General features: G+C 44.3%; 1 protein-coding gene and 1 non-coding gene across 2 annotated transcripts in view; one reads left to right on the forward strand and one right to left on the reverse strand.

Moving 5' to 3' along the window:
* The window catches only part of LOC134328782 (zinc finger protein 239-like), a 152,723-nt gene that overhangs the window by 113,194 nt on the left and 18,567 nt on the right, over window positions 1-20,962 (forward strand). The gene's annotated exons all lie outside the window — the stretch shown is intronic.
* Window positions 20,458-20,531, reverse strand: trnai-aau (transfer RNA isoleucine (anticodon AAU)). Its single transcript has one exon. It is a non-coding gene; the product is annotated as a tRNA-Ile (tRNA).

Here is a 20,962-nt window from a genome sequence, read left to right on the forward strand (position 1 = left end):
TTCGTTTTCAATATATTATTATTATTCTGCCCGTTTTTTGTCCGTGCTTCTTCTCCCGCAGTTTTCGAGATATCGACCCCGTTCCAGCGCCAAATCGTCCGGCCCATACGGGAATAGAGCGCTTGTATACAACTTTTTGATCGAACCAACACTGTGGGCACAGTGCCCGTTTTAAGGTGCCCGTTTTTCCCCATTGACTCCCATTCATTTTGAAATGAATTTCGAGCTATCAACGCCGTTCCAACCCTTGATCGACCGGGTCATTAATTAGCGCCCAAATCCAAAAAATCATCCGGATACGCCCATCCGTGTGGCATTTATGCCCGTTTTTGCCCGAATTATTGGACAAAAATCTTGACACCTTTGGCTTTCCACAGAACGTCAACGTGATGACGTAGACGGCATCTTCAGGCCGTTCTGAGAATAGAAAATGGCGGCCGCCAAAAAATCTGACTTATTTTGGTCTGTAACTAAAGTATTAGTGATTTTTAAGATGAAAACGCTGCACAGAATGAAATTATAGTGCAGTTAGACTTTGCAGTGAGCGTCATATCGTTTGCGCTGCAACAGAAACAAAGATATTTATATCCGTTAGCTTCAAGGCTAACGGATGCATTGAAATCAATGGGAATTGCTAAATGCTAAAAGAGGGACCGAAGTCTGAGTGCACTATGCCTGAAATCTGTAAATGAGACACAGCCGATCAGAGATTGCGCAATACCATGGCCCCTGCAGTGATAATCACATGTAAATGAATGAGTACTGATTTGTAAGCAGTACAAACGTGCAGAAATGCATTTTTTTACAGGTTTGGCTTTTCAAACACACCCAGAGTGAACTTGTGCTCACACCACAGCTTGTGCACAGATACAGTGGCCTGTCTGGGAGAAAGTATTCACACCCCACGCACCGCACCACTTCTAAACGCATGCGCGCCCCCGACCTGCGCACGCCCGCCGACCGGCACACGGCAATCACACTCGCATTTTCTCCGGAAATGCACTCTCTAGTTAGTGTGATTGCAGAATGCAAGCACACTATTGTTATTGTTATTTTCGTTTTCAATATATTATTATTATTCTGCCCGTTTTTTGTCCGTGCTTCTTCTCCCGCAGTTTTCGAGATATCGACCCCGTTCCAGCGCCAAATCGTCCGGCCCATACGGGAATAGAGCGCTTGTATACAACTTTTTGATCGAACCAACACTGTGGGCACAGTGCCCGTTTTAAGGTGCCCGTTTTTCCCCATTGACTCCCATTCATTTTGAAATGAATTTCGAGCTATCAACGCCGTTCCAACCCTTGATCGACCGGGTCATTAATTAGCGCCCAAATCCAAAAAATCATCCGGATACGCCCATCCGTGTGGCATTTATGCCCGTTTTTGCCCGAATTTTTGGACAAAAATCTTGACACCTTTGGCTTTCCACAGAACGTCAACGTGATGACGTAGACGGCATCTTCAGGCCGTTCTGAGAATAGAAAATGGCGGCCGCCAAAAAATCTGACTTATTTTGGTCTGTAACTAAAGTATTAGTGATTTTTAAGATGAAAACGCTGCACAGAATGAAATTATAGTGCAGTTAGACTTTGCAGTGAGCGTCATATCGTTCGCGCTGCAACAGAAACAAAGATATTTATATCCGTTAGCTTCAAGGCTAACGGATGCATTGAAATCAATGGGAATTGCTAAATGCTAAAAGAGGGACCGAAGTCTGAGTGCACTATGCCTGAAATCTGTAAATGAGACACAGCCGATCATAGATTGCGCAATACCATGGCCCCTGCAGTGATAATCACATGTAAATGAATGAGTACTGATTTGTAAGCAGTACAAACGTGCAGAAATGCATTTTTTTACAGGTTTGGCTTTTCAAACACACCCAGAGTGAACTTGTGCTCACACCACAGCTTGTGCACAGATACAGTGGCCTGTCTGGGAGAAAGTATTCACACCCCACGCACCGCACCACTTCTAAACGCATGCGCGCCCCCGACCTGCGCACGCCCGCCGACCGGCACACGGCAATCACACTCGCATTTTCTCCGGAAATGCACTCTCTAGTTAGTGTGATTGCCTAAAGGCAATCATACTATTGTTATCCGTTAGTCATATTATTATTATTATTATTCTGCCGGTTTTTTGTCCGTGCTTCTCCTCCCGCAGTTTTCGAGATATCGACCCCGTTCCAGCGCCAAATCGTCCGGCCCATACGGGAATGGAGCGCTTGTATACAACTTTTTGATACGCCCGCGCGTTCGCCCGCCACGCCCGCTTTTGTAGCGTTTTTTGGTCCCATTGACTTCCATTCATTTTTTAGAATGGGATTTTCCTATACTCAAATCGAGAGCTAGGATTTAAAGATAAAGTATTTACCCCCCCCGTCCCCCAAACACACACTGTAGCTCTTCTATACAGCATTTAGATACGCTCACTTCCCACTGATGTAACCCCACTCACATACAACATTTAGATACGCTTACTTCCCACTGAGCATGGGGATTCGAACCCACGCCCACCTGCCACGCCCGGTTTATGTCCCCATTCACTTCCATTCATTTTTTGAAAGTTCGAGATATCAACGCCGTTCCAACTCTATATCGTAAAGCTCACTGATGTAACCCCGACTCAGATACAGCATGGGGATTCGAACCCACACCCACCTGCCACGCCCGGTTTTCAGCCCCATTCACTTCCATTCATTTTTTGAAAGTTTGAGATATCAACGCCGTTCCAACTCTAAATCGTAAAGTCCACTGATGTAACCCCTACTTGGGTACAGCATGGGGATTCGAACCCACGCCCAACTGCCACGCCCGGTTTTCAGCCCCATTCACTTCTATTCATTTTTTGAAAGTTCGAGATATCAACGCCGTTCCAACTCTAAATCATAAAGCCCACTGATGTAACCCCGACTTGGGTACAGCATGGGGATTCGAACCCATGCCCACCTGCCACGCCCGTTTTTTCTGCTCCATTCACTTCCATTCATTTTTTGAAAGTTCGAGATATCGACGCCGTTCCAACTCTAAATCGTAAAGCTCACTGATGTAACCCCGACTTGGGTACAGCATGGGGATTCGAACCCACGCCCACCTGCCACGCCCGGTTTTCGGCCCCATTCACTTCTATTCATTTTTTGAAAGTTCGAGATATCAACGCCGTTCCAACTCTAAATCATAAAGCCCACTGATGTAACCCCGACTTGGGTACAGCATGGGGATTCGAACCCACACCCACCTGCCACGCCCGGTTTTTGTCCCCATTCACTTCCATTCATTTTTTGAAAGTTTGAGATATCGACGCCGTTCCAACTCTAAATCATAAAGCCCACTGATGTAACCCCGACTTGGGTACAGCATGGGGATTCGAACTTACCCCCACCTGCCACGCCCGTTTTTCGGCTCCATTTACTTCCATTCATTTTTTGAAAGTTTGAGATATCAACACCGTTCCAACTTTAAATCGTAAAGCTCACTGATGTAACCCCGACTCAGATACAACATGGGGATTCGAACCCACGCCCACCTGCCACGCCCGGTTTTTGTCCCTATTCACTTCCATTCATTTTTTGAAAGTTTGAGACATCAACACCGTTACAACTTTAAATCGTAAAGCCCACTGATGTAACCCCGACTCAGATACAGCATGGGGATTCGAACCCACGCCCATCTGCCACGCCCGGTTTTTGTCCCCATTCACTTCCATTCATTTTTTGAAAGTTCGAGATATTGACGCCGTTCCAACTCTAAATCGTAATGCCCAATGATGACACCCCTACATGGGTACAGCATGGGGACTCGAACCCATGCCCACCTGCCACGCCCGTTTTTTGGCTTTATTTACTTCCATTCATTTTTTGAAAGTTCGAGATATCAATGCCGTTCCAACTCTAAATCGTGAAGCCCACTGATGACTCTCCGAGTTGGATAGAGCATGGGGATTCGAACCCACGCCCGATCGGCACACGGCAATCACACTCGCATTTTCTCCGGAAATGCACATCTCTAGTTAGTGTGATTGCAGAATGCAAGCACACTATTGTTATTGTTATTTTCGTTTTCAATATATTATTATTATTCTGCCCGTTTTTTGTCCGTGCTTCTTCTCCCGCAGTTTTCGAGATATCGACCCCGTTCCAGCGCCAAATCGTCCGGCCCATACGGGAATAGAGCGCTTGTATACAACTTTTTGATCGAACCAACACTGTGGGCACAGTGCCCGTTTTAAGGTGCCCGTTTTTCCCCATTGACTCCCATTCATTTTGAAATGAATTTCGAGCTATCAACGCCGTTCCAACCCTTGATCGACCGGGTCATTAATTAGCGCCCAAATCCAAAAAATCATCCGGATACGCCCATCCGTGTGGCATTTATGCCCGTTTTTGCCCGAATTTTTGGACAAAAATCTTGACACCTTTGGCTTTCCACAGAACGTCAACGTGATGACGTAGACGGCATCTTCAGGCCGTTCTGAGAATAGAAAATGGCGGCCGCCAAAAAATCTGACTTATTTTGGTCTGTAACTAAAGTATTAGTGATTTTTAAGATGAAAACGCTGCACAGAATGAAATTATAGTGCAGTTAGACTTTGCAGTGAGCGTCATATCGTTCGCGCTGCAACAGAAACAAAGATATTTATATCCGTTAGCTTCAAGGCTAACGGATGCATTGAAATCAATGGGAATTGCTAAATGCTAAAAGAGGGACCGAAGTCTGAGTGCACTATGCCTGAAATCTGTAAATGAGACACAGCCGATCATAGATTGCGCAATACCATGGCCCCTGCAGTGATAATCACATGTAAATGAATGAGTACTGATTTGTAAGCAGTACAAACGTGCAGAAATGCATTTTTTTACAGGTTTGGCTTTTCAAACACACCCAGAGTGAACTTGTGCTCACACCACAGCTTGTGCACAGATACAGTGGCCTGTCTGGGAGAAAGTATTCACACCCCACGCACCGCACCACTTCTAAACGCATGCGCGCCCCCGACCTGCGCACGCCCGCCGACCGGCACACGGCAATCACACTCGCATTTTCTCCGGAAATGCACTCTCTAGTTATTATTATTATTCCACCCGTTTTTTGTCCGCGTTTCTTCGTCCGCAGTTTTCGAGATATCGACCCCGTTCCAGCGCCAAATCGTCCGGCCCATACGGGAATCGAGCGCTTGTATACACGTTTTCGATCCGCCCGCCCGTTCGCCAGCCACGCCCGCTTTTGTAGCGTTTTTTGGTCCCATTGACTTCCATTCATTTTTTTAGAATGGGATTTTCCTATACCCACCCTCGACTCAAATCGAGAGCTAGGATTTAAAGATAAAGTATTTACCCCCCCATCCACCAAACACACACTGTAGCTCTTCTATACAGCATTTAGATACGCTCACTTCCCACTGATGTAACCCCACTCACATACAACATTTAGATACGCTCACTTCCCACTGAGCATGGGCATTCGAACTCACACCCACCTGCCACGCCCGTTTTTCGGCCCCATTCACTTCCATTCATTTTTTGAAAGTTCGAGATATCGACGCCGTTCCAACTCTAAATTGTAAAGCCCCCTGATGTAACCCCGACATAGGTACAGCATGGGGATTCGAACCCACACCCACCTGCCACGCCCGGTTTTCAGCCCCATTCACTTCCATTCATTTTTTGAAAGTTCGAGATATCAACGCCGTTCCAACTCTAAATTGTAAAGCCCCCTGATGTAACCCCGACATGGGTACAGCATGGGGATTCGAACCCACACCCACCTGCCACGCCCGGTTTTTGGTCCCATTCACTTCCATTCATTTTTTGAAAGTTCGAGATATCAACGCCGTTCCAACTCTAAATTGTAAAGCCCCCTGATGTAACCCCGACTCGGGTACAGCATGGGGATTCGAACCCACACCCACCTGCCACGCCCGATTTTCGGCTCCATTCACTTCCATTCATTTTTTGAAAGTTCGAGATATCAACGCCGTTCCAACTCTAAATCGGAAAACCCACTGATGTAACCCCAACTTGGGTACAGCATGGGGATTCGAACCCACACCCACCTGCCACGCCCGGTTTTTGGTCCCATTCACTTCTATTCATTTTTTGAAAGTTCGATATATCAACGCCGTTACAACTCTATATCGTAAAGCCCACTGATGTAACCCCGACTCAGATACAGCATGGGGATTCGAACCCATGCCCACCTGCCACGCCCATTTTCCGGCTCCATTCACTTCCATTAATTTTTTGAAAGTTCGAGATATCAACGCCGTTCCAACTCTATATCGTAAAGCCCACTGATGTAACCCCGACTTGGGTACAGCATGGGGATTCGAACCCACACCCACCTGCCACGCCCGGTTTTTGGTCCCATTCACTTCCATTCATTTTTTGAAAGTTTGAGATATCAACGCCGTTCCAACTCTATATCATAAAGCCCCCTGATGTAACCAAGACTCAGGTACAGCATGGGGATTCGAACCCACGCCCACCTGCCACGCCCGGTTTTTGTCACCATTCACTTCCATTCATTTTTTGAAAGTTCGAAATATCGACGCCGTTCCAACTCTTTATCGTAAAACCCACTGATGTAACCCCGACTCAAATACAGCATGGGGATTCGACCCCACGCCCACCTGCCACGCCCGGTTTTTGTCCCCATTCACTTCCATTCATTTTTTGAAAGTTTGAGATATCGACGCCGTTCCAACTCTATATCGTGAAGCTCACTGATGTAACCCCGACTCAGATACAGCATGGGGATTCGAACCCACGCCCACCTGCCACGCCCGGTTTTTGTCCCCATTCACTTCCATTCATTTTTTGAAAGTTTGAGATATCAAAACCGTTCCAACTCTAAATCGTAAAGCCCACTGATGACACCCCAACATGGGTACAACATGGGGATTCGAACCCATGCCCACCTGCCACGCCCATTTTTCAGCTCCATTTACTTCCATTCATTTTTTGAAAGTTCGAGATATCAACGCCGTTCCAACTCTAAATCGTAAAGCCCACTGATGTAACCCCGAATCAGATACAGCATGGGGATTCGAACCCACGCCCACCTGCCACGCCCGGTTTTTGGTCCCATTCACTTCCATTCATTTTTTGAAAGTTCGAGATATCAACGCCGTTCCAACTCTATATCGTAAAGCCCCCTGATGTAACCCCGACTCAGGTACAGCATGGGGATTCGAACCCACACCCACCTGCCACGCCCGGTTTTTGTCCCCATTCACTTCCATTCATTTTTTGAAAGTTTGAGATATCATTGCCATTCCAACTCTATATCGTAAAGCTCACTGATGTAACCCCGACTCAGATACAGCATGGGGATTCGAACCCATGCCCACCTGCCACGCCCGGTTTTTGTCCCCATTCACTTCTATTCATTTTTTAAAAGTTCGAGATATCAACGCCGTTCCAACTCTATATCGTAAAGCTACCTGATGTAACCCCGACTCAGATACAGCATGGGGATTCGAACCCACACCCACCTGCCACGCCCGGTTTTTGTCCCAATTCACTTCCATTAATTTTTTGAAAGTTCGAGATATCAACGCCGTTCCAACTCTATATCGTAAAGCTACCTGATGTAACCCCGACTCAGGTACAGCATGGGGATTCGAACCCACACCCACCTGCCACGCCCGGTTTTTGTCCTCATTCACTTCCATTCATTTTTTGAAAGTTCGAGATATCAACGCCGTTCCAACTCTATATCGTAAAGCCCACTGATGTAACCCCGACTAAGGTACAGCATGGGGATTTGAACCCACACCCACTTGCCACGCCCAGTTTTTGTCCCCATTCACTTCCATTCATTTTTTGAAAGTTCGAGATATCAACGCCGTTCCAACTCTATATCGTAAAACCCACTGATGTAACCCCGACTCAGATACAGCATGGGGATTCGAACCCACGCCGACCTGCCACGCCCGGTTTTTGTCCTCATTCACTTCCATTCATTTTTTTAAAGTTCGAGATATCGACGCCGTTTCAATTTTAAATCGTAAATCCCACTGATGACACCCCAACTTGGATAAAGCATTGGGTTACGCGCGCCCGCCCGATCGGCACACGGCAATCACACTCGCATTTTCTGCAGGAAATGCACATCTCTAGTTATTATTATTTTTATTATTCTGCCCGTTTTTGTCCGCGTTTCTTCGTCCGCAGTTTTCGAGATATCGACCCCGTTCCAACGCCAAATCGTCCGGCCCATACGGGAATAGATCGCTTGTATACAGGTTTTCGATCCGCCCGCCCGTTCACCCGCCACGCCCGTTTTTCCGAGATTTTTTTCCCATAGACTTCCATTCATTTTCGAAAAAATTTTGAGATATCGACGCCGTTCCAACTCTCAATCATCCGGCCCGTTATTGACGTCACTTCTTGTTTTTTGCTTTTCGAACCGCCCGTCCGTTCACCCGCCACGCCCGCTTTTTTACCGTTTGAATGGTTGTTGAATGGTTATTTCTACAACCTTTATTTAACCTTTGAGTCCCATTCACTTCCATTCATTTTTTGAAAGTTCGAGATATCAACGCCGTTCCAACTCTATATCGTAAAGCTCACTGATGTAACCCCGACTCAGATACAGCATGGGGATTCGAACCCACGCCCACCTGCCACGCCCGGTTTTCAGTCCCATTCACTTCCATTCATTTTTTGAAAGTTCGAGATATCAACGCCGTTCCAACTCTATATCGTAAAGCTCACTGATGTAACCCCGACTCAGGTACAGCATGGGGATTCGAACCCACACCCACCTGCCACGCCCGGTTTTTGTCCCCATTCACTTCCATTCATTTTTTGAAAGTTTGAGATATCAACGCCGTTCCAACTCTAAATGGTAAAGCCCACTGATGTAACCCCGACTTGGGTACAGCATGGGGATTCGAACCCACACCCACCTGCCACGCCCGGTTTTTGGTCCCATTCACTTCCATTCATTTTTTGAAAGTTCGAGAAATCAACGCCAATCCAACTCTAAATCGTAAAGCCCCCTGATGTAACCCCGACTTGGGTACAGCATGGGGATTCGAACCCATGCCCACCTGCCACGCCCGGTTTTTGGTCCTATTCACTTCCATTCATTTTTTGAAAGTTCGAGATATCGACGCCGTTCCAACTCTAAATTGTAAAGCCCCCTGATGTAACCCCGACTCAGATACAGCATGGGGATTTGAACCCACACCCACCTGCCACGCCCGATTTTTGGTCCCATTCACTTCCATTCATTTTTTGAAAGTTTGAGATATCGACGCCGTTCCAACTCTAAATCGTAAATCTCATTGATGTAACCCCGACTCAGATACAGCATGGGGATTCGAAACCACGCCCACCTGCCACGCCCGGTTTTTGGTCCCATTCACTTCCATTCATTTTTTGAAAGTTCGAGATATCAACGCCGTTCCAACTCTAAATTGTAAAGCCCACTGATGTAACCCCGACTCAGGTACAGCCTGGGGATTCGAACCCACACCCACCTGCCACGCCCGGTTTTTGGTCCCATTCACTTCCATTCATTTTTTGAAAGTTCGAGATATCAACGCCGTTCCAACTCTAAATTGTAAAGCCCCCTGATGTAACCCCGACTTGGGTACGGCATGGGGATTCGAACCCACACCCACCTGCCACGCCCGATTTTCGGCTCCATTCACTTTCATTCATTTTTTGAAAGTTTGAGATATCAACGCCGTTCCAATTCTATATCGTAAAGCTCACTGATGTAACCCCGACATAGGTACAGCATGGGGATTCGAAACACGCCCACCTGCCACGCCCGGTTTTTGGTCCCATTCACTTCCATTCATTTTTTGAAAGTTCGAGATATCGACACCGTTCCAACTCTATATCGTGAAGCCCACTGATGTAACCCCGACTCAGATACAGCATCAGGATTCGAACCTACGCCCACCTGCCACACCCGGTTTTTGGTCCCATTCACTTCCATTCATTTTTTGAAAGTTTGAGATATCGACACCGTTCCAACTCTATATCGTAAAGTCCACTGATATAACCCCGACTCAGATACAGCATGGGGATTCGAACCCACGCCCACCTGCCACGCCCGGTTTTTGGTCCCATTTACTTCCATTCATTTTTTGAAAGTTTGAGATATCAACGCCGTTCCAACTCTATATCGTAAAGCTCACTGATGTAACCCCGACATGGGTACAGCATGGGGATTCGAACCCACGCCCATCTGCCACGCCCGGTTTTTGTCCCCATTCACTTCCATTCATTTTTTGAAAGTTTGAGATATCAACGCCGTTCCAACTCTATGTCGTAAAGCTCACTGATGTAACCCCGACTCAGATACAGCATGGGGATTCGAACCCACACCCACCTGCCACGCCCGGTTTTTGTCCCCATTCACTTCCATTCATTTTTTGAAAGTTTGAGATATCAACGCCGTTCCAACTCTAAATCGTAAAGCCCACTGATGTAACCCCGACTCAGATACAGCATGGGGATTCGAACCCACGCCCACCTGCCACGCCCGGTTTTTGTCCCCATTCACTTACATTCATTTTTTGAAAGTTTGAGATATCAACGCCGTTCCAACTCTATATCGTAAAGCTCACTGATGTAACCCCGACTCAGATACAGCATGGTGATTCGAACCCACACCCACCTGCCACGCCCGGTTTTTGTCCCCATTCACTTCCATTCATTTTTTAAAAGTTTGAGATATCAACGCCGTTCCAACTCTAAATTGTAAAGCCCCCTGATGTAACCCCGACATGGGTACAGCATGGGGATTCGAACCCACACCCACCTGCCACGCCCGGTTTTTGGTCCCATTCACTTCCATTCATTTTTTGAAAGTTCGAGATATCAACGCCGTTCCAACTCTAAATTGTAAAGCCCCCTGATGTAACCCCGACTCGGGTACAGCATGGGGATTCGAACCCACACCCACCTGCCACGCCCGATTTTCGGCTCCATTCACTTCCATTCATTTTTTGAAAGTTCGAGATATCAACGCCGTTCCAACTCTAAATCGGAAAACCCACTGATGTAACCCCAACTTGGGTACAGCATGGGGATTCGAACCCACACCCACCTGCCACGCCCGGTTTTTGGTCCCATTCACTTCTATTCATTTTTTGAAAGTTCGATATATCAACGCCGTTACAACTCTATATCGTAAAGCCCACTGATGTAACCCCGACTCAGATACAGCATGGGGATTCGAACCCATGCCCACCTGCCACGCCCATTTTCCGGCTCCATTCACTTCCATTAATTTTTTGAAAGTTCGAGATATCAACGCCGTTCCAACTCTATATCGTAAAGCCCACTGATGTAACCCCGACTTGGGTACAGCATGGGGATTCGAACCCACACCCACCTGCCACGCCCGGTTTTTGGTCCCATTCACTTCCATTCATTTTTTGAAAGTTTGAGATATCAACGCAGTTCCAACTCTATATCATAAAGCCCCCTGATGTAACCAAGACTCAGGTACAGCATGGGGATTCGAACCCACGCCCACCTGCCACGCCCGGTTTTTGTCACCATTCACTTCCATTCATTTTTTGAAAGTTCGAAATATCGACGCCGTTCCAACTCTTTATCGTAAAACCCACTGATGTAACCCCGACTCAAATACAGCATGGGGATTCGACCCCACGCCCACCTGCCACGCCCGGTTTTTGTCCCCATTCACTTCCATTCATTTTTTGAAAGTTTGAGATATCGACGCCGTTCCAACTCTATATCGTGAAGCTCACTGATGTAACCCCGACTCAGATACAGCATGGGGATTCGAACCCACGCCCACCTGCCACGCCCGGTTTTTGTCCCCATTCACTTCCATTCATTTTTTGAAAGTTTGAGATATCAAAACCGTTCCAACTCTAAATCGTAAAGCCCACTGATGACACCCCAACATGGGTACAACATGGGGATTCGAACCCATGCCCACCTGCCACGCCCATTTTTCAGCTCCATTTACTTCCATTCATTTTTTGAAAGTTCGAGATATCAACGCCGTTCCAACTCTAAATCGTAAAGCCCACTGATGTAACCCCGAATCAGATACAGCATGGGGATTCGAACCCACGCCCACCTGCCACGCCCGGTTTTTGGTCCCATTCACTTCCATTCATTTTTTGAAAGTTCGAGATATCAACGCCGTTCCAACTCTATATCGTAAAGCCCCCTGATGTAACCCCGACTCAGGTACAGCATGGGGATTCGAACCCACACCCACCTGCCACGCCCGGTTTTTGTCCCCATTCACTTCCATTCATTTTTTGAAAGTTTGAGATATCATTGCCATTCCAACTCTATATCGTAAAGCTCACTGATGTAACCCCGACTCAGATACAGCATGGGGATTCGAACCCATGCCCACCTGCCACGCCCGGTTTTTGTCCCCATTCACTTCCATTCATTTTTTAAAAGTTCGAGATATCAACGCCGTTCCAACTCTATATCGTAAAGCTACCTGATGTAACCCCGACTCAGATACAGCATGGGGATTCGAACCCACACCCACCTGCCACGCCCGGTTTTTGTCCCAATTCACTTCCATTAATTTTTTGAAAGTTCGAGATATCAACGCCGTTCCAACTCTATATCGTAAAGCTACCTGATGTAACCCCGACTCAGGTACAGCATGGGGATTCGAACCCACACCCACCTGCCACGCCCGGTTTTTGTCCTCATTCACTTCCATTCATTTTTTGAAAGTTCGAGATATCAACGCCGTTCCAACTCTATATCGTAAAGCCCACTGATGTAACCCCGACTAAGGTACAGCATGGGGATTTGAACCCACACCCACTTGCCACGCCCAGTTTTTGTCCCCATTCACTTCCATTCATTTTTTGAAAGTTCGAGATATCAACGCCGTTCCAACTCTATATCGTAAAACCCACTGATGTAACCCCGACTCAGATACAGCATGGGGATTCGAACCCACGCCGACCTGCCACACCCGGTTTTTGTCCTCATTCACTTCCATTCATTTTTTTAAAGTTCGAGATATCGACGCCGTTTCAATTTTAAATCGTAAATCCCACTGATGACACCCCAACTTGGATAAAGCATTGGGTTACGCGCGCCCGCCCGATCGGCACACGGCAATCACACTCGCATTTTCTGCAGGAAATGCACATCTCTAGTTTTTATTATTATTATTCTGCCCGTTTTTGTCCGTGTTTCTTCGTCCGCAGTTTTCGAGATATCGACCCCGTTCCAACGCCAAATCGTCCGGCCCATACGGGAATCGATCGCTTGTATACAGCTTTTGGATGCGCCAATCGGTGTGCCCGTAGTGCCCGCTTTTCCGACAAAAATTTCCCATAGACTTGCATTGAGTTTGAAAAAAATCTCAAGACATCAACGCCGTTCCAGCCCTCAATGGACCGGGTCATTAATTAGCGCTTAAACCCAAAAAATCATTCCCATACGCCCATCCGTGTGCCAGTTATGCCCGCTTTTCTACAAAAATTGGCACCAAATTTTTGACACTTTTGGGATTCCACAACACGTCAACGTGATGACGTATCCGAAAGTTTCCAGGTCGTTCTGACAGAAAAACATGGCTGCGCATCAAAAAACAGACTTATTTTGGTCTGTAACTCCAATATTACTGATTTTTAAGGTGAAAATGCTGCACATAATGAAATTATAGGGAACTTACACTTGGGATTGAAAGTTAAATCGATCGCGTTGCTTCCAAAAATAAGATATTTACTTTCGTTAGCTTCAATGCTAACGATTGCATTAAAACCAATGGTAACGGGCTAACCGCTAACGCAGGGACCGAAACCTGAACTATTTTATGTGGAAGTGCACCAGAATTAGTGCATTTCTGCCTGTAAAATTGTAAATGACACCCCCCCCGCTCAGATTGTGCTCAAAAACAATGTCCACTGCACTTATTTTCACATATAAATGAATGAGCAGTGATTTGTATGCAGTAAAAACGTGCACAAATGCATTTATTGACATTTTTAGCTTTTCAAACACAGAGTGAACTTGTGCTCACACCACAGCTTGTGCACAGATACAGTGGCCTGTCTGGGAGAAAGTATTCACACCCCACGCACCGCACCACTTGTAAACGCATGCGCACCCCCAACCTGCGCACGCCCGCCGACCGGCACACGGCAATCACACTCGCATTTTCTCCGGAAATGCACATCTCTAGTTGTTACTTGTTACTTGTATAAAAAAAAAAAAAGAAAAAAAAAAAAAAAACTATATATATATATGTGTGTGTGTGTGTATAATTTTACTGGTAGTAGTATTTTTACAGCCACATTAATGAGTGAAAACCCTGTCTGTACAAAAAAAGTCTTTGCAAAATTATGTTAAAGAATGATTTTACTACATATCAATGAATGTTGCAACTGCCCTGTTATGGGTCTGTTCAAGTATTATTTTTTACACATATGCATACAGTGTATCACAAAAGTGAGTACACCCCTCACATTTCTGCAAATATTTTATTATATCTTTTCATGGGACAACACTATAGACATGAAACTTGGATATAACTTAGAGTAGTCAGTGTACAACTTGTATAGCAGTGTAGATTTACTGTCTTCTGAAAATAACTCAACACACAGCCATTAATGTCTAAATGGCTGGCAACATAAGTGAGTACACCCCACAGTGAACATGTCCAAATTGTGCCCAAAGTGTCAATATTTTGTGTGACCACCATTATTATCCAGCACTGCCTTAACCCTCCTGGGCATGGAATTCACCAGAGCTGCACAGGTTGCTACTGGAATCCTCTTCCACTCCTCCATGATGACATCACGGAGCTGGTGGATGTTAGACACCTTGAACTCCTCCACCTTCCACTTGAGGATGCGCCACAGGTGCTCAATTGGGTTTAGTCCATCACCTTTACCTTCAGCTTCCTCAGCAAGGCAGTTGTCATCTTGGAGGTTGTGTTTGGGGTCGTTATCCTGTTGGAAAACTGCCATGAGGCCCAGTTTTCGAAGGGAGGGGATCATGCTCTGTTTCAGAATGTCACAGTACATGTTGGAATTCATGTTTCCCTCAATGAACTGCAGCTCCCCAGTGCCAGCAAAACTCATGCAGCCCAAGACCATGATGCTACCACCACCATGCTTGACTGTAGGCAAGATACAGTTGTCTTGGTACTTCTCACCAGGGCGCCGCCACACATGCTGGACACCATCTGAGCCAAACAAGTTTATCTTGGTCTCGTCAGACCACAGGGCATTCCAGTAATCCATGTTCTTGGACTGCTTGTCTTCAGCAAACTGTTTGCTGGCTTTCTTGTGCGTCAGCTTCCTTCTGGGATGACGACCATGCAGACCGAGTTGATGCAGTGTGCGGCGTATGGTCTGAGCACTGACAGGCTGACCTCCCACGTCTTCAACCTCTGCAGCAATGCTGGCAGCACTCATGTGTCTATTTTTTAAAGCCAACCTCTGGATATGACGCCGAACACGTGGACTCAACTTCTTTGGTCGACCCTGGCGAAGCCTGTTCCGAGTGGAACCTGTCCTGGAAAACCGCTGTATGACCTTGGCCACCATGCTGTAGCTCAGTTTCAGGGTGTTAGCAATCTTCTTATAGCCCAGGCCATCTTTGTGGAGAGCAACAATTCTATTTCTCACATCCTCAGAGAGTTATTTGCCATGAGGTGCCATGTTGAATATCCAGTGGCCAGTATGAGAGAATTGTACCCAAAACACCAAATGTAACAGCCCTGCTCCCCATTTACACCTGGGACCTTGACACATGACACCAGGGAGGGACAACGACACATTTGGGCACAATTTGGACATGTTCACTGTGGGGTGTACTCACTTATGTTGCCAGCTATTTAGACATTAATGGCTGTGTGTTGAGTTATTTTCAGAAGACAGTAAATCTACACTGCTATACAAGCTGTACACTGACTACTCTAAGTTATATCCAAGTTTCATGTCTATAGTGTTGTCCCATGAAAAGATATAATGAAATATTTGCAGAAATGTGAGGGGTGTACTCACTTTTGTGATACACTGTATATGTTACAGTTGTGTGTGGGTGGGTAGCTGACAGATGTGGATTTTATTTTATTAAAATGTTGTCTTTTATTATTTGAACAGCAGACAGAATATCCCTCCACATACAGGTAGTGACCATTATCTTAAAAAACGAATAAATGTCAAATAAAACAGTGTAACATTTAATACTACTGTTCTCCATCTTATGCAGATGCTTTCATCAAGATTCTATGTGATGCTCCCCACATTACAAACATTGAAGCCAAATGGTCAAGCTCTGTGCATAATCACTGAAAATAAAACAATGCAACAAGTTCATTTCCTTGTCCTTATTCTTTAGTGAGAACATTTATATTTATACACCTGTAGCACCGACACCCATCTTAAATTCAAGCAACTGAATTTTTAGCCTTGACTGTTTTATATGCTCCACCTGAGGATCACACTTTGCAGTTTGTTTCCCCAGATAGACCTTGTATAGTCCATTTTATTTACACCCAACTTGAAAGAAAGAGACAAAAATAGCATGTTATGATCAAACATAGCTTAATGTGTTCTAAATATTTCAGATATTTGGTAAGAAATTTTTACTGTTCTAAGCTGAGCTTTGGAGGTGGATGGTCCCTCATTTGAATCGGAACTGCCCATCACATTCTGTTAGAGGACAGTCACACACATTATCATGGTAGATCAAATGAAATGCCATGCTCTATGTTCAACATATCCTGTTCCTCTGTAGGCCTCCCAGTATCATCCCACTCTGAGCAAGGACGGATTAAGGATAGTCTAGGCCCCTGGGCAAAGAGTTGCCCAGGGCCCCACCCCCTCCAAAAACATAAATAAATTAATACATTAAACAACCTGTCAATAACTAACCCTAACATAAGAATCTATTTTATATAAGTTTCTTTCTACTCTTCTTTCTTGCAAAGTCATCCACTAATTCATCAAAATTAAGCTGTCTGACCAAATCTGATTCAATGGCCAGAAGTGACAGTGAGTTCAGGCGGTTTTGGCGCATCCTAATCCTGAGTTCATTCTTAATACGAGCCAGTTTGGAGAATGAACTCTCCCCTTCACAATTTGTGATAGGCACAGTCAAAAAAAGTCTAAGTGCTATGTAGACATTTGGAAAGGTTGACTGTAAATTCAAATTGATCATGGTTTTGAGCATTTTACTAGGACATTTTTCTTTTTCTGTTATGAATGATTTGTATTGTATCAATTCATCTGCCAGGCTCATGTTCAGATCTGAAGGATATGCTGCAGCGAGTGAGTTAGCCTTTAAAGTGAGCTCACTGTTGGACATATTGTCAGGCATTAAAAGAACATCAAATAGCTCAGTTAAGTGTGTATGCATTCAAACTGCTTGAAATTGCTTGTCTTAAATTTAAATAATTGCAAAATTGCTAAATTAATTTGTGTCTCTGCGCTTAAGAGAAATTGAACGTAATAATTTTGAAACAATACAAATTCAGAAACATTAAGTAAGGGCCTGAATCGCATATTTGCAACAAAATGTCTGTTATGAAATATGGTAGCTTGCCTGGCAATTTGTAGGTCCCTAGAAAGTCAAGGAGCCATGGTAAACGACTTCTATGGAAGTCAAGGGCCCCATAGCAGGGGCCCTCGTGATCAAGGGCCCTCTAATGGTATGCCCTGCTCTTCTCTAGGGCCCCCTGGTAGGGGCTCTCATAACCAGGGCCCTCTAAAAATATGCCCCCCTCTTTCCTAGGACCCCTAATAGCCAGAAGTCGAAGTCAGAGCAGTGCCACAACGCCTCATCCATTTTCATAAGGGGCCCAAAAGCATGGCTAGGGCCCCCAAGAGGCCCTGGGGTCAAAGTCCCTAATAGTCAGAGGATCCTTAAAATGGAGGGCCCTCGGAAATAAAAATATATTGTATCATAAATGTTGATAGGCATCGCAAAATGTTTTGGGCCGGGGCCCCCTGACCTCAAGGGCCCCTGGGCGCTGGCCCCACTGGCCCGGTCAGTAATCCAGCCATGACTCTGAGGCAGCGGAGATGGTTTCTTTATCGTTCTTCAACAGTGTTTTTTTTTTTTAATTAAAGAACATTATTTATACTCATCAGGATCTAGGGACATTTAGATCACTAACAATTGCAGGAGGCTCAAAACCACTCCACCAATCACTGAAGAGATGGCAATAAAAAGTGTTCAGACTGTACCAATGCAGTTCTTAATATTCCACAGTTTATGCACTACAAACTAATGATTTACATGTAATAAACATGCCTTGAACATAGGCAGTTTTTGTATTTTATTTTTATCTGCTGCTATGTGCATCTGATTCCACTTGGATTACACCTAGATTGAGTAAATGAAAGGGAAAAAACGTGTAAAATCGTGACAAACTGACATATTAAACATTTTGCCCTATCCTTCTGCTAAATGTTGAATTGTTTCAACAAGTTTTTTTATTGAATTTAAACTCACGCATTAACTCACATTTAACTTTTTTTTTTGCCATTTGCGACATCTTTTTTTACGGACAATGCTGTATTACTTTTACATTTAAAACATTTTCATGATCTGCACATGCAAACATTAAAATAAACACTTCTATTGGTGTAAAATATGACGCACTACTTTTTCTTTCATTCACATCCATGATGAATCCATTTATCGCCACTCCATTGAGAATGCCTGTTTATAGTTAACCGTGAACGCACTTCTGCCGGGTTTAATCTACTCAGAGTTGAGTAATCTAACCCTGATCCGCTTTACTGGAACAGAAAACTCCGGCTATGACACGGTGAGATAAGTCAACTCGGAGTTCAGGGTTAAGTTTGAAGTTTGTTAAACCCGCTTTCTGGAATACCCCCCAGGTACCGTAATACATGGTTTAGACACACAGTAAAACATTTAGTGTAGATGGCGCAGTGATAATTAAGTACACAATTAAAGACGCTCGCTTACACTTTTCAGCTGACTGTGACTACAAAAGTCTACAAAACCACCTGTAAACAAAGTTCAACTGTAAACAAAGTTCACCTGTAAACAAAGTTCCACTATAAACAAAGTTCCACTGTAAACAAAGTTCAACTATAAACAAAGTTCAACTGTAAACAAAGTTCAACTGTAAACTAAGTTCAACTGTAAACAAAGTTCAACTATAAACAAAGTTCACCTGTAAACAAAGTTCCAGTATAAACAAAGTTTAAAAATATCACGTGTTTATATAAAAATGTGAGATTTAATCATGAAGAAACTCGGTTCCAATCAATCGATTCATTTTGGTAAATCGGTTCAAATGAATCGGTTCATCAGTACTGAATCATGTGTGATGTTAACAGTTAGCGGCTAATAGTTTGTGTGTTTAAATGAAAGTGGAGTTAAAACTCCTCAAATCCTCACAGTGATGTTTTATTATGAACTGTAGTTTTATTATGGATTAGAATGTAGTTATAATGAAATATAAGGGTTATAATTAAATACATATTTTACTTACAGATGAGGCTCTACAGTACAAACACAGCAGCTTCTTGTTCTTCTTATGATGGTTAATGGCGGATGGCAGAACAACTTAAGACGCACCAGCGTCACCAACTGGACTGGAGTTAAACAGCAGCTCAGCAGTAATAAATCTCCACTAGCACATCTGTATCTCTCTATTGCCGAAGAGTTAATATGTGTCTTCATCACTTCATGTATCTATACGTATCTATTCTATTAATATTCATAAGCATGCACACACACACACACACATACACAACACACACACATGCTTCCACGTTCACATGTTTTTGCTGTATGTGTTATGTAGATAATATTTAGGTGATTTGATGTATTTTTATGTTGTTGAGCTTTGAATGTTATTTTTGCTTCACTGTATGTATGGTGCATCATTAAACTGTTATACATTATTTTATTCTATTTTGTTAGATGAGATGGTTTGTTTTTGTATTTTTAAATGACAGCTAACGATAGTGATCCGACTCTTTTAAGTATTGTGTATAACATATAAAACGTTGACTTCATCAAAAAGAATCGACTCCCTTAGCTTCCAACTGCTCATTGCTGAGTACAATCAAATTAGTGTCGTTTGACTTAAAGAACCGGATTAAGGAATTGACTCGTTTGATTCATTTGAACGCGCAGACTCACTCGCTCTCACGCTGTGCGCTTCTCAAACTGAACTGCGTCTTTCTGTACATGAGGAAGAAATCTATGTAGAAATCTCAAATAACATGAACCTGAAGGTCTGAACTTACATTGTAGAAAAGAAAAACAAGCCAGTAACAGCAGTGTGCACATTAAACCATTTACAGAAGGGTCATTAAGTTTAGTAAATTGAGATAATGGCATGTTTCTGACTTGAATGAGAGGGGCAGTAAAAAAAACCTCACTGTCAGAGACAACGTTTGAAGTCCAGGTTAATAGGACCTGCTAGTTAGAGAAGGATCACTTGTTTGTTAGTTTAAGTCCAATAGTGGGTGTGGCCCGCACGGGGATCGAACCCGCGACCTTGGCGTTATTAGCACCACGCTCTAACCAACTGAGCTAACCAGCCAGTACATCTATTCTCTCTTTAGATCCTGACCTAATTCAACAGCTGAAACAGACTTTCTTAATACACATCTATTATATTATATGGGTTCTTATATGTGTGAACCATCTAAACTATATATTTCTTAAAGTTCTTGACTGAGCTTAATGTCACCAACCAGTGATTGGAGCAGATACGACTCAGGTCCTGCACACAGTAAGTAGTGCTGATACACAGTACCAGCCTGCACACCAGAGGGGCTCCAAACATCAAGTTTTCACTCATTAAATCATGTAGTTTGTGAACTTTGTGGAATGAATGTAGGATTTATACATGTAGATTCTGGGTTTTAGGAAGTTGAGCTAATGTTAATATTTTTTCAATTGAACTAAAAACAACCTGAATTGATATTTTAATTGTTCATTAAGATTTCACTAAGAGTTATTACCATCAAG

Source organism: Trichomycterus rosablanca, chromosome 15, assembly GCF_030014385.1.
Source record: "Trichomycterus rosablanca isolate fTriRos1 chromosome 15, fTriRos1.hap1, whole genome shotgun sequence".
In the NCBI taxonomy this organism is placed as follows: Eukaryota; Metazoa; Chordata; class Actinopteri; order Siluriformes; family Trichomycteridae; genus Trichomycterus; species Trichomycterus rosablanca.